Source organism: Chiloscyllium plagiosum, unplaced genomic scaffold (assembly GCF_037043375.1).
Source record: "Chiloscyllium plagiosum isolate Xiang-an unplaced genomic scaffold, Cpla_swu_hap1 HiC_scaffold_4, whole genome shotgun sequence".
In the NCBI taxonomy this organism is placed as follows: domain Eukaryota; kingdom Metazoa; phylum Chordata; class Chondrichthyes; order Orectolobiformes; family Hemiscylliidae; genus Chiloscyllium; species Chiloscyllium plagiosum.
Genome location: NW_028270142.1, coordinates 47138472 through 47152767, shown reverse-complemented (window position 1 = coordinate 47152767; position 14296 = coordinate 47138472). Strand labels below are relative to the sequence as shown.

Below are 14296 nucleotides of genomic sequence, written 5' to 3'. Positions count from 1 at the left end.
GGGTGGCATAGGGAGCACTCTTCACAAAATCTGCGAGTTACCCTTCTATCTTATTCTTCTGTTGAATGATCAATAATATCCTGTCAAAGGAATGGGAAAGCAAGGAGGCTCCTCCCTCTTTCAAGTCTGAGAACCTGAACGCAAATGAGCCTTCAATATTTTGCATGTACAGGCTGGATGTCCTTACAATGAAAGACTTGCTTTCTGATTGCGATCGGTGAGTGATGATAATGCAACAAAAATAAAACAAGCTGCTGATGCAAAAACCATCAAGGCCTGCTGACAGCAGAAAACCACGGAGAAAGGTTGCAAGTCCCCTCTTAAAGGAAAGTTGTTGCTACACGTTTGATTTTGAGCAGTGATGTTAGGACGGAGTTCCATTAACAGGTCTGCTTTTGGCTGTTTCTATTGCTGATTGGCTGTAGTTCGTCGGTATTCTTTCCCCACCCAGTCTTAGTATAGTACCTTGATAGATAGAAAAAAAACAGGAAGTGTTCAGCATTATACTGACACGAGCCAAATGAAACTACCCTGACTACATTTCTGAGAGACTGAACGTTGCGAATATCACACTATACTCAGGAAAATTACTATTGAAATCGACAAGACTGTTCCGGGTTGTTTAATGCATCGTTTCAGAGCCCAGGAGAGGCTCGGGTACGTGAGTAAGGAGAATAACGCATTCAGTTCCTGATAACCTTGCAAATATACTAAGGGGAGTGGATTGAGCAATTCTGGCACATGACAAGAAATCGGCTTGATTTTGTTTTTTTTTTAACCTATTAATATTCAAGAGTTCCTCCTTGGGTTGTTCGATTTTCGTGTGTGTCTATTGTGAGCTAGCTCGGGAACATTGTGCAATGTGTGAGCACGGTAACCACCTCTATGTTCACAAAGCTTTCGTTCTGTACTGCAAACACCTTGCAAGGGAAGGCTCGGACACTAAATTGTCTTCGGATCTATAAAGGATGGTCCATGTGTGTTGTCTGAAGGATGTGTTTAGTATTTATTTCCTTTTCAATATTTAACTCCAGACCGTCAACGCGCAAGTGCGATGTAGTTTCCGGTTAGCGATATGGCGTTTCCACCTTATTTCATTTGAGTGCACCTTGGGTTTGATTTTACTTTTGCCCACCCTCTCATTATCGCTCTCTAATTCCTACTTCCCAAACCAACCTGTTCTTGCTGCCCTGCTGCACGAGTTGGGCGATTGTATGTTTCTTTTCTACGAATCGGTTGGTTATTTCGGATTTCTTACTGAAACATAATCATAGAAGGAGCTCATGTGGCTCACTGTGACTCCCCTGGCTCTTCAAAAGATGGGATCCAATCACTTCCCCCTTCTGCTTTCACTTTTTTCCACTCTCTAGCTCCGCAGAATTCACTTCAATGACTTATCCAATTCCCTCCTGAAAGTTAATGTGTTCCCGCTACTCTTCGGGTAATTTTTGTTTTCCATTCCTCTAGTTCGAAAGCAGTGCCTCCTGATTGTTCTGTCCCTGGAAATACTTCCCATCGAGCTGTATTGAAATTCCTTTGAAGGTAACACGAACCTGGCAGAAGGAAAACTATGTTGTCTTCAGTGTGACCAATAGGGTGGGGCCAGATTCGAGGAACAGATTGGTTGTTGCAGTTTTGGTTTTGTGTTTTTAAGACTTTAGATTTAATGCAGCTATTGTCATGCTGAATACATGGTGTACTGTAGTGTGATAATCAGGTTTTTTGTTAACACATTGGGAATAGTTCACATCCGAGTGGTGATTATAGTTATTTCTTAAATCTACTAGCTTCGGTTGTGTAGGGGGGGGGGGGGGGCGGAACGCATAAGTATTTGGCCTACTTGTGATCCCCTCGGAATTGTTATAGTTGCTTGTCAAATATTACTGGCTAGTTTCACCTCCCACATTGACCTACTTTTTTTCCACTTATGGGAAATGGGACTTCCATCTACATCATTTGCTCAACATAGTTCACGACTTGGGCCCCCCACTTTAAACACAGTCTTTGGTCAGCACTAAACTATTTTGTATTTTTGGTTGCATTGAAAAGTTCCTTGGTTAGTCCCTCTGTTTAATTCTTGACTGAGTCAATAAGGATTGCCTTAATATTTAAAGGGTGCTGCACTTCTGGTAGCAGACAATTCAAGCGCTGTCTGATAAATGTTCAATTTCCCCCAGTTCACTGCATCTCCTTATTTCAGGGTCGCAGGAGGTTAGTTTGGTTCCAGATGTTCAATCCTGCTATTCCTTCACTCTGCTATTGATAGCTGCACCACCCATTGTCTAGATCCCAAGCTTGAGCATTCTCTCCCTAAACCTTTTGAATACTTCAGACTTTTTTAAGGCACACCTTAAAACCTACCTCTGACTGTACTTGGTCACATGTCCAAATAGTTCTGTGGATCATTATCAAATGATATTGTCTCTCTCCGTTGTGGGACGTTTTTCTATACTTCAGTTATTATCTTCAATTTTAAAGAAAATTGAACTTGAAGTTGGCAACCTGCCAGTAGTGCCCTGGTGTTTCTAGGAATTACAAGTTAATCTCTCAGACTCGTTTCTGCCCACCCAGGAGATAAATTATCGGCATTAAAATGCCAGTGTTCAGAAAGAAAGCAAATGAGTCTATTTGTTGGTCATGAATTATTTGAGATGGGTCAGAGATGATGGTGGCTTGACCGACAGTCAGGAAGGAGCCAGGGAAGTAAAAAGAGATTCTGGGGTTCACTTTATGATTGGCTTGGGAAAGTGCTGTGCTTTGAGAATGAATGTCTTGGCTGACTATTTACTATCAGGAATACATCCAACCAGAATTGGCAACTGTACAGTAAGGGTCTGGTGATTTGTATAGGTTTGCTTATTCTGCCTCAGGCAGTCTTGCAGGGAGTGGTAGGAAAATTGTGGGAAATGTTCAGCTCCTGTTGCAACCTGAAAGTATGACCTCTCCCTCTCTCCAGATGAAATTTGTAGCTTAACTAGTGGAGGGTTATTTTGCATTCTGATGTTAGAGTTCACTCAATTGGATTGAACGATTTCTCATGAGAATATTGTCGTCATTTTAACAACTTGTCTTGTTAGATGTGGAAAATAATTGGTAGGCATTGCACTTTGCAGACTTTATAAGGTCATTTGTTCTTGTTCATTACCAAAGCTGACTCTCACTGACAAGTTATCACACACCTACAAATCAATGTGGAAACTTAATGGGCGGCACGGTGGCACAGTGGTTAGTTAGCACTGCTGCCTCACAGCGCCAGAGACCTGGGTTCAATTCCCTCCTCAGGCAACTGACTGTGTGGAGCATTCTCCCTGTGTCTGTGTGGGTTTCCTCTGGGTGCTCCGGTTTCCTCCCACAGTCCAAAAATGTGAATTGGCCATGCTAAATTGCCCGTAGTATTAGGTGAAGGGGTAAATGTAGGGGTATGGGTGGGTTGCGCTTCGGCGGGTTGGTGTGGACTTGTTGGGCCGAAGGGCCTGTTTCCATACTGTAAGTAATCTAATCTAATCTTACTGGTGTCTGCTGTAACTCTGATAACAATGTCCTTGCATCTGAGGAATAAGCAAATCTCACTCTTCAGGCACATTACATCTAGACCTGGTTGTCCCACTGCAGCACTGACTGAGTGCAATGTTGTTGGAGAAGCCAGTTTTCAGGTGAGACATTAAAACTAAAGCCATTCTGTCTTTTTGATGGGATCTTTTGCAACCCCTCACTATTTTGAGGAAGGATAATGTATTCCCCTTAGTTCTGTGCCAGTGCAGATTAGCTGATGGTTGTAACAATGCTGTTTGTCAGAGTTGCTATGCACAAACAATGTTGTTTCTGACATGAAAATAATAATTGCACTTCAGAAAGTAATGAATTTGGTTTTAAAGTGTTTTTGAGTGTCTTGATGTTGTAAAAAGAGCCAAAGTTCAAATTTTTCCGAATACATTCTATATTTAGCAACATGATATTGCATATGCTTAAACATGTTAAGCTCATTTAACTAATGAATATATTGCAAGTTTTCTTGTCAAAACGTAGGCAGGTGGGACTAGATTAGTTTAGGAACATGGACTGTGTGGTCTGGTTGGACCGAAGGATCTGTTTCTATGCTGTATGTCTCCATAGATATTTATTCTTTCACAAAGACCATCAGATTATGCAGTTTATGCTGTGCGTGGGCCCAGTTCATGAAACAAGTATTAAGTTGTACCAAAAGTTCTAGACAGCATGTTTTGCTGAAGTTCCATCATATAGCTGGCTAAATTCGATATGATTTGGAGATGCTGGTGTTGGACTGGGGTGGACAAAGTTAAAAATCACACAACACCAGGTTGGAGTCCAACAGGTTTAATTGGAAGCACACTAGCTTTCGGAGCGCCGCTCCTTCATCAGGTGGTTGTGGAGGACACAAATGTAAAACACAGAATTTATAGCAAAAGTTTACGGTGTGATGTAACTGAAATTATACATTGAAAAATACTTTGTTTGTTAAGTCTCTCATCTGTTAGAATGACCTTGATAGTTTCACTTCTTTCATATGTAAAATCGCAAAACTTTTTTAAAAAGTTACAGAAGGCTAACACCTTCAACATCTCCACATCTTATCTGCATTGGCACCAACAGTTAGCCTGAGAATGTAACTTTTTAAAAAAGTTTTGCGATTTTACATATGAAAGAAGTGAAACTATCATGGTCATTCTAACAGATGAGAGACTTAACAAACAATCAAAGTATTGTTTAACATCTCTTCTGAAAGATTTGGAGATGCCGGTGTTGGACTGGGGTGGACAAAGTTAAAAATCACACAACACCAGGTTATAGTCCAACAGGTTTAATTGGAAGCACACTAGCTTTTGGAGCATCGCACCTTCGTCAGGTGGTAGTGGAGGGCTCAATCCTAACCCACAGAATTAATAGCAAAAATTTACAGTGTGATGTAACTGAAATTATACATTGAAAACTTGATTGTCTGTTAAGCCTTTCATCTGTTAGAATACAATGATAGTTTCACTTCTTTCATGTGTAAATCACAAAACCTTTTTATATAAAAATGTTGCATTCTCGGGTTAGCTGTTAACGATGGTGATAGCTAGACAATATGTTGAAGGTGTTGACCTCCTGTGTTCTCTGTCTATGCCATGATGTTTAGATTGATTCTAATTTAAAAAGTGAGATAATGGAGTAATCTTCTGAAAGACAGCACCTCTAACAGGGCAGTGCACCCTTAAAAGTACCAGCCTGGATTTTGTGCTCATTTATATTTGAAGTCAAATTTGAGCATGTGATCACCTTCTGAGCTTGGGCATCAGTAAAACCAAGGTGACACATTTGTTATTTGAAACCAAATCAAGATCCGCTTAGAAATTTAGCTGAACAAGGAAAGCATTTTACCACATTCCACTTTAAGAATTTTGGCTGTTATTACAGTGGGAAACATGGATGACTGATCAGTTTCTGTCCTCTGCTACCGTTGCCTTTGTAGATTGCAGTAACTTTGTAAATCAATGGCTGCTCTAATCACCTGACCATATTGAGTCAACTCCTGCAACCACTCTGAGCTGAAATTGACGTAATTATGAGAAACACCAAAACTTTGATCTGTATCTCCCAATTAATTCACACCTTCCAGGCGGTTATGCATTGGGATGAAAGTCACCTACAGATAAGGCAGTTTGCAAAATAAAAGACAATATCACAAAGAAACAAGCAACAGTTATTGGGTAGGAAGAGAGTCTTTTTTTTTAAAAGAAATATGAATTTGATAGCAATAAACAGGAAACCGCTTCCTTGCTGTGTCTCAACCTCTATGTCAGTGCCTTGTGAAAAAGCAACTTGGGAAAACAACAGTTTTTATACTTGAAAACATCTGAAACCTTTGGCGCTGTTGTCTTTTTTTTTATCCCCCCAGCAATATAGTTGGGTCTGGGGTCTTTCCCACAATTCAGGTTGAAGAACTTTGAACTATAGTTGCCTTTACGTTCCTGTTCACGCCAGACAACCTTCTATGCTTTCCCCCCCACCCTCAGTTCTGCTTAAAGCTTATTACCTGTGTTTGTGTGTCTTTTCCAAAGTGGTCAGGGTTGGTTAGCTCAGATGGTTTGCAAAGCAGAGTGACACCAACCGCACAGGTTCGATTCCCGTACCAACTGAGTTTACCATGAAACTCTCTCTTTCTCAACCACTTTCTTCGCCTGAGGTGTGGCAACCCTCTTATTAAACTACCCTAATGATAGGGCAGCGCTATGGTCCTCTGGGAATATGGTGACTTTGAATTGGTGATAAAATTCCTGCTTTCTTTCAATTTGACTCTTTCATTCTGATCTACTTAGTATGCTTTAGTTGAAGTGTGATAAGTGAATGCTAATATGGAAAGAAGATCTGTTATGACCGACTGAGAGAAAATCGATTTAAAAAAAAATGAGCCAATTTTGCCATTCACTCCTGCTGAAGAATTAACAGGATTTATAACACAGGTTAGTTGCACCATAGTCACTGGTCTCACTGTGTCACAATCTATGTGATTAGCATTTACCTCTGCTGTGGAATTGAATCTATCTCTATTGCTTAAATGCAGTTCGAATTGACTCCTCTAAGGGTGATGCAGATTTCCCTCCATATATCTAATGCTAGCTTACATACAACATAGAACAGTACTGCACAGGAACGGGTCCTACAGCCCACAATATTCTAAATGTATGAATATTCTGTCTGCCAATGGTCCATATCCCTCTATCCTTTGCATATTCTTGTGCTTATATAAAAGTCCCTTAAACACCACTATCGTATGTCCCCTCCACCACTCTGGCAGCATGTTCCAGACACCTACCACTCCATGTTTTTAAAAAAACACTTGCCTCTCACATTTCTTTTGAACTTTCCCCTCACACCTTAAATGCATGCCCCCTAGTATTAGACATTTCAAATCTGGGGAAAAAGATTCTGACTGTTAACCCTAGCCATGCATCTCATAATTTTATAGGCTTCTATCAAGTCTCCCTCCGGCCTCTGTTCCAGAGAGAACAACAGTAGTTTTTCCAGCCTGTCCTTTATAACTCTAATCAAGACATCATCCTGGTAAACCTCTTCTGCACCCTCTCCAAACCCACCACATCCTTCCTGTAATGTAACTTTTGCCTATTATCTTGAATATCATGCATATCTGCAAAGGATATTGCTATCATTATGTTCTATGGAATAGCGACAGCAGGGAATAAAGTTCAGACTATTCATATATTCCAATTGATCAGACTTTGCTCAGTGAGCAAAAGAACAGTTAATTGTCTCCCAAAATCATGGAAATAAAAATTGGTAAAAATAAAATGATCTCTGAATCAGTCTTGTTAACTTTGCATGTTTGTGCAAACTTTTAAGTAATTTTGGGGACAAGGTATTAAAAATTAGTACAATAGCTTATCCTTAAAATTAGTTTTAATGCTAACATTAAACATTAGTACAAAGTTAACATGTTTACATTACTCATGGGTCACCATTTTATTAAATGTTTTGACCAGTACTTCCATAGTTAGGTTTCACCCATGACCATGCATGCTTTCCTGACATGGGAGTACTTAGTGTTTACTCATGTTCGCTAAGCCACATTCTCTTTCCAAGGTTGTATTTTAACCTTGAAGTGCATGACATGACATGCCTACATGTTATGATGGATTGCATTCCAATGGCATTTGCTATACAAACCAATAAACAGAGAGTAGCAGTATTTGCTCCTGCTGAATGATTTATAAGTGTAATGCACTGATAAGCTTCCATGATCATGCATAATTAGCACATTTACTTAAAAAGAAGAAATTGTTTGTAATGCACATTTCATGACATTGGAGTGTCCTAATGTACTTCAGAAATATGATCACTTTAATGTAGTAAATATGGTGACCAGTTTACACTCAGCAAGTTGCCTCGGAAAAAAATAATAAGAGCCAGATCCACTTTTTAGTAATGTTTAAGGCGTAAATATAGAAACATAGAAAATAGGCAAAGAAATTGGCCATTAAGCCCTTTTAAGCATGTTGCGCCTTTCAGTGTAATAACGGCTGTTTGTCACACAGTATCTTGTTTCTGCTTTCTCCCCTTTCATCCCTTTAACCTTAGGAACTAAATCTAACTCATTGAAAATATCCAAGTTTATGGCCTTAACTCCTTTCTGTAACAGAACATTGGAAATGCTCATCACTGTATGGGTGAAGACATTTCTTCTCTCCTAAATGGTTTACCCGTGCTGTTGGACTGTGACCCATAATTCTGGACTCCCTGGCCAATGGGAACATCCTTCCTACATCTATCCTATACGATTCTGTTTGAACTTTACAGGCTTCTATGAGATCATCCTTCAGGTAATGGAGACCAAATACTCCAGGTGTGTTCTCCACCACATCTGCTCCCAGGAGGACCAGTTCCAAATCAGTACAACCCAGATGGCCTCCTTCTTCAAGGACCGCAATTTCCCCCCAGACGTGGTCGACGATGCCCTCCATCGCATCTCTTCCACTTCCTGCTCCTCCGCCCTTGAGCCCCGCCCCTTCAACCGCCACCAGGACAGAACCCCACTGGTCCTCACCTACCACCCCACCAACCTCCATGTACAGCGTATCATCCGCCGTCATTTCCGCCACCTCCAAACGGACCCCACCACCAGGGATATATTTCCCTCCCCTCCCCTATCAGCGTTCCGAAAAGACCACTCCCTCCGTGACTCCCTCGTCAGGTCCACACCCCCCACCAACCCAACCTCCACTCCCGGCACCTTCCCCTGCAACCGCAAGAAATGCAAAACTTGCGCCCACACCTCCCCCCCTTACTTCCCTCCAAGGCCCCAAGGGATACTTCCATATCTGTCACAAATTCACCTGCACCTCCACACACATCATCTATTGCATCCGCTGCACCCGATGTGGCCACCTCTATATTGGGGAGACAGGCCGCCTACTTGCAGAACGTTTCAGAGAACACCTCTGGGACACCCGGACCAACCAACCCGACCACCCTGTGGCTCAACACTTCAACTCCCCCTCCCACTCCACCAAGGACATGCAGGTCCTTGGACTCCTCCATCGCCAGACCATAGCAACACGATGGTTGGAGGAAGAGCGCCTCATCTTCCGCCTAGGAACCCTCCAACCACAAGGGATGAACTCAGATTTCTCCAATTTCCTCATTTCCTCTCCCCCCACCTTGTCTCAGTCAAATCCCTCGAACTCAGCACCGCCTTCCTAACCTGCAATCTTCTTCCTGACCTCTCTGCCCCCACCCCACTCCGGCCTATCACCCTCACCTTGACCTCCTTCCACCTATCGCATTTCCAACGCCCCTCCCCCAAGTCCCTCCTCCCTACCTTTTATCTTAGCCTGCTGGACACACTTTCCTCCTTCCTGAAGAAGGGCTTATGCCCGAAACGTCGATTCTCCTGTTCCTTGGATGCTGCCTGACCTGCTGCGCTTTTCCAGCAACACATTTTCAGCTCCGATCTCCAGCATCTGCAGTCCTCACTTTCTCCTCGTGTTCACAACAAGGCCTGTATAATGCAGCAAGAGATCACTGTTCCTATACTCGAATCCTTTCACTATGAAGACCAGCATTTCATTTGCCTCTTTGACTGTTAAGTGACTGGTATACAAGGGCACCAAGGTCTCAGTGCCCCCCTGCTAAGTTTGTCCAGAAATTTCTGTTCCTGTTTCTAATCAAGCTCTTGCTGTGCCCTTACCGAGTGACCATGTCCATTGCAAGTACAAACAGGTTCCTATTGACCGCAATGTTCTCTAACGTTAATGAGTTTCTCCTTTTACAAAGATTATCATAATTACATCTCTCTGTAGCTAAATGGCTCAGGCCTCCTCTGTGTATCTGTGATGTGCTGTATTAAACTTACATTCAAGTTGTTTTGTTCTAACCTTTTGAAGTCTCAAATAAGTGTCACCCTATACCACCATTGGTACAACAGTAGGTTATTCAGCCCATTGTACTAGGCTGCCATTCAATACAATCATGACTGATTGAATACTTCAACGCCTTTTAGCCAGCCCATCCCCTGTTTGGCACTGCCAGTCAGGAATCTCTGCCTTAAACATACTCAAACACTGAGCTTCCACAGCCCCCCTTTGGTTTAGAATTCTCGAAGTTCACAACCCTCTGAGAAAAAACAAAAAATTTCCATCATTTTGGTCCTAAATGCCTTTATTTTTAAATTACGCTAACGGTTCTAGACTACACAAATATTTTCCCTGCGTCTACTCTATCTATTTATTTGTCAATTAAATTACCTTTCACTCTTCTAAACTTTAGAGAATCAGGCCCAATATCTCTTTATAGACTATCGCACTATCTTGGGAACGAGTCTGCAGAACCTTTGTTACATGCTATCTTTAGCAATATTATCTTTCCTGCCTTGAAGTCAAAAGTCACATGATACAGGTTTATTTTAAATCATGGACTTTTGGAGCACTGCTCCTTCTTGAGATGAAATACACCCCAGTCCAACTACGGCACCTCCACATCATGTGGTGATTTTCCTGAGGAGACAGTGAGGACTGCAGATGCTGGAGATCAGAGCTTAAAAATGTGTTGCTGGAAAAGCGCAGCAGGTCAGGCAGCATCAAAAGAGCAGGAAATCGACGTTTCAGGCATAAGCCCTTCTTCAGGAATCAGCCCTTGATTTTCCTGAGTCAAGGAGACCAAATCTGGATATTGTACTTCAGTTGTGGTCTTACCAAGCTCCTATAGAATTGAAGCAAACCGTCTCTATTCAAATCCTCTCATGATTAAATTGTTACTGCATAGAATTTGAGATAGAATCATATCAGAAGATAATTAGATTGGTGGATTTTTAAGGTGTAGTGTAAAGAAGGAAAGAGAAGTGCAAAAAATTGGGAGCGAATTTCCAGAGCTGGTGTCGGAGGAAAAATCATCAGCAAAGCACAGAAACCTGGAATTGGAGGTGTGTAGCCATGTTGGGCAGGAGGAAATTAGAGAGGACCCAGGCCATTAAAGGATTTTGAGGGTGAATGGGATTGTGAAGCACTGCTATTAATGGACTGGGAGCTGAGGAATCAATGAGGACAGAGGTGATGAGCCACTGGGACTTGTTCGAGTTAGGATTTGGGCAGCAGATTCAAATGAGCTCAAATTTATGAAGGGTGTAAGATCATTCAAGTGTGTTATAGTAGTCCAAGTCTACTGGTAACCAAAGCTTGGATGTATTTTGACAAGAGATAATCTGAGACTGGGCCAGAGGCAGACAGTGTTACAGAGATGTATTTCCAATGATATCTAGAATGATTCCTGAAGAAGGGCTTATGCCCAAAACGTCGATTCTCCTGTTCCTTGGATGCTGCCTGACCTGCTGCGCTTTTCCAGCAACACATTTTCATATCTAGAATATAATAAGCTTTTTCACTGCTTATTCTTTCCACAGATGTTACAAATTGTTTCATTATGAGCTCAAAATTGTTTGTTTGTTTTTGGAGAAGCCTAAAGTGGCCAGAAGCTTGAGGCTCCAATTTTGAATAGTTGGTTGGTGCATGAATTATTGTGGTTGCACATCTGGCTATTTCTGTAAATGCATTTGTGCATTAGTTGCGTAAATGTTTGCCTCTTCAACATTGATCCAGAATTCCGGTTTCAAGGGACGTTCCATTGATCAGGCAAGGACAGCTTCTTTAAGGAGAAAGGGAGGACTGCAGATGCTGGAGATCAGAGCTGAAAATGTGTTGCTGGAAAAGCACAGCAGGTCAGGCAGCATCCAAGGAACAGGAGAATCGACGTTTCCTGAAGAAGGGCTTATGCCCGAAACGTCGATTTTCCTGTTCCTTGGATGCTGCCTGACCTGCTGCGCTTTTCCAGCAACACGTTTTCAGCACAGGTTCTTTAAGCCCTACCCATTCCAGTGTGTTGGTGTAGAAGCCCATACCCAACATGGTTTTTTTTAATTAAATCAGCATGACTCATGAGTTTGTGGACTAATGATGAAGCAAAATTTGCAAGTAACCATGTACAAGACCTTCCTAAAATAGAACAAAGAACTGTGAATGCTGAGACCTGAAACAAAAATGGAGTGCTGGAGAAACACAGCAACTTTGGAAGCTTCTGTGGAGTGGAAAAGTAGTTAACGTTTCGAATCCGGTGGTGCTCCACCAGAACTGGGCAGTTCAGCCGAAGAATCTGTTTCACTTTCCACAGATTCTGCCAGACCTGCTGAGTTTTCCCCAGTGTTTATTGTTTCTGTTATGTACATTATGAGGTGGATGATGGGTAATGGTGGCTCAGTGATTAGCACTGCTGCTTCACTGCACCAGGGAGCTGGGTTCGATTCCAGCCTTGGTTGATTGTCTGTGTAAAATTTCCCCTGTGTCTGCGTGGGTTTCTGTCAGGTGTTCTGATTTCCTCCCACAGTCCAAGGATGTGCAGTTTAGGTGAACTTGTCATACTAAATTGCCCCATGGTGTCCAAGAATGTGCAAGGTAGGTGGATTAGCCATGGGAAATGCGTGGGAGATAGAGTTGGGTTTGGTTGGGATAGTCTTTGGAGGGTCAGGGTAGGGATTCTATGAATACCTTGACTACTTCATTTTTCACTAAAACAGCCATATGCACTTTGTTTGGAAACAAACCTCTTGCTTTCACTACTCCAGTCCACAGCTTTGTCATAAAGCATGAATGTATTTGATTGTAACTTTCTTAAAAATAAAAAAAAATTGTGTCTTTTGATTGTGTCAGGAGCTGCAAGTGACATGTTTACTGCAGGCTGCATAATCTTTTTAGATTAGATTAGATTTGCTACAGTATGGAAACAGGCCCTTCGGCCCAACAAGTCCATACCAACCCTCCAAAGAGTAACCCACCCAGACCCATTCCCATGTTCACCGCTGACAATGGGCAATTTAGCATGACCAATTCACATTACCTGCACATCCTTGGATTGTGGGAAGATGGCTACCTCAACCAGTTCTGAACAAAGACCATTGAAACCCATTACTGGTTGACTTGATGTTAATTAGATTAGATTAGATTACTTACAGTGTGGAACAGGCCCTTCGGCCCAACAAGTCCACACCGACCCGCCGAAGCGCAACCCACCCATACCCCTACATTTACCCCTTTAACCTAACACTACGGGCAATTTAGCATGGCCAATTCACCTGACCCGCACATTTTTTGGATTGTGGGAGGAAACCGGAGCACCCGGAGGAAACCCACGCAGACACGGGGAGAACGTGCAAACTCCACACAGTCAGTCGCCTGAGTCGGGAATTGAACCCGGGTCTCTGGCGGTGTGAGGCAGCAGTGCTAACCACTGTGCCACCGTTCCGCCCAAAGATTCTACGCTGTGAACATGATTCGAACCTGCGCAGGGAGACCCCATTGGATTTCGAATCCAACGCCTTAACCTCTCGGCCATCACAGCTGCGGCAATGACTGCACAACAATCTGCTCCAACACAATGCTTTTGGATGAGTGGGACATCAAATAGCCTTTGGTAGTAGATTACCTTGTCCTGAAATCCCAGTCATGTGACTGAAGCTGCTGGTTTGTTTGAATCACCTTTTAATTATACAGATTTTAATTTCTTTCTTAGTCTGTTGGTAACACCAGAAGAGCCAGCCATTTCAACAATAATCCTCACATTACAGCCACAAAGATTTTATAGTAAAAGATCAAAGTGTCATATAACTGAAGCAATTGATTAATTGAAACCCTCATCCCTATTCAAAGTGGTTATTTGCCTGATGAATGGTAGCTCAACGGCTGTGTGGAATTTAGCACTGGAACCTGCTGTAATTGGAGAGCTATTTCAACTCTGCACCTTCTGCAGGGGAGCTAGGAGCCACGAGCAGAGCATGTTCTAAACCATTGCATGATCAGATTGAGGAGAGTGAGCTTTGCAGGGTCTAAATCAAAAAACGTCACTTTGAATATTAAATCTGCCAAATTGTACAGAAAGTGGAATTGTGATAGGACAGAAAAGATCTCTTTCCACAGAAGTGTTTAAAAACATAATTTAAATAGAATTAGAATGTCCTGTGTCCTGGAATACAGGGATACAGGAATGTAGGAACAAGTTTACAGTGTTACCACTCATGGTACCATCTAAGGTTCAAGGTACCTAGGTATAAAATCTGAGGTAAAAAGTAGAAAATAAATAAAAGTTCAACATGGCTGTGATGCAGCACGGTGGCTCAGTGGTTAGCACTGCTGCCTCACAGCACCAGGGACCTGGATTCAATTCCAACTTCGGGCAACTGTCTGTATGGAGTTTGCACATTCTCCCCGTGTCTGCATGGGTTTCCTCTGGGTGCTCTGGT

At 42.3% G+C, this 14296-nt stretch overlaps 1 protein-coding gene and 1 non-coding gene across 7 annotated transcripts in view; one reads left to right on the top strand and one right to left on the bottom strand.

The window, feature by feature from the left end:
• Positions 1-367: 367 nt before the first annotated feature.
• Positions 368-14296, top strand: part of LOC122549211 (myelin basic protein) — a 191171-nt gene continuing 177242 nt past the window's right edge. The window contains exons 1-2 of one of the 6 annotated variants that reach the window (XM_087986229.1): positions 510-657; positions 1468-1542. The gene's annotated coding sequence lies outside the window, so the exon portion shown is untranslated. Of the gene's footprint in view, positions 388-499; positions 666-1467; positions 1543-14296 lie in introns of those variants that run through there. The other 5 variants (XM_087986231.1, XM_043688630.2, XM_043688633.2 and 2 more) reach the window with 5 other exon arrangements.
• Positions 13317-13398, bottom strand: trnas-cga (transfer RNA serine (anticodon CGA)). Its single transcript has one exon. It is a non-coding gene; the product is annotated as a tRNA-Ser (tRNA).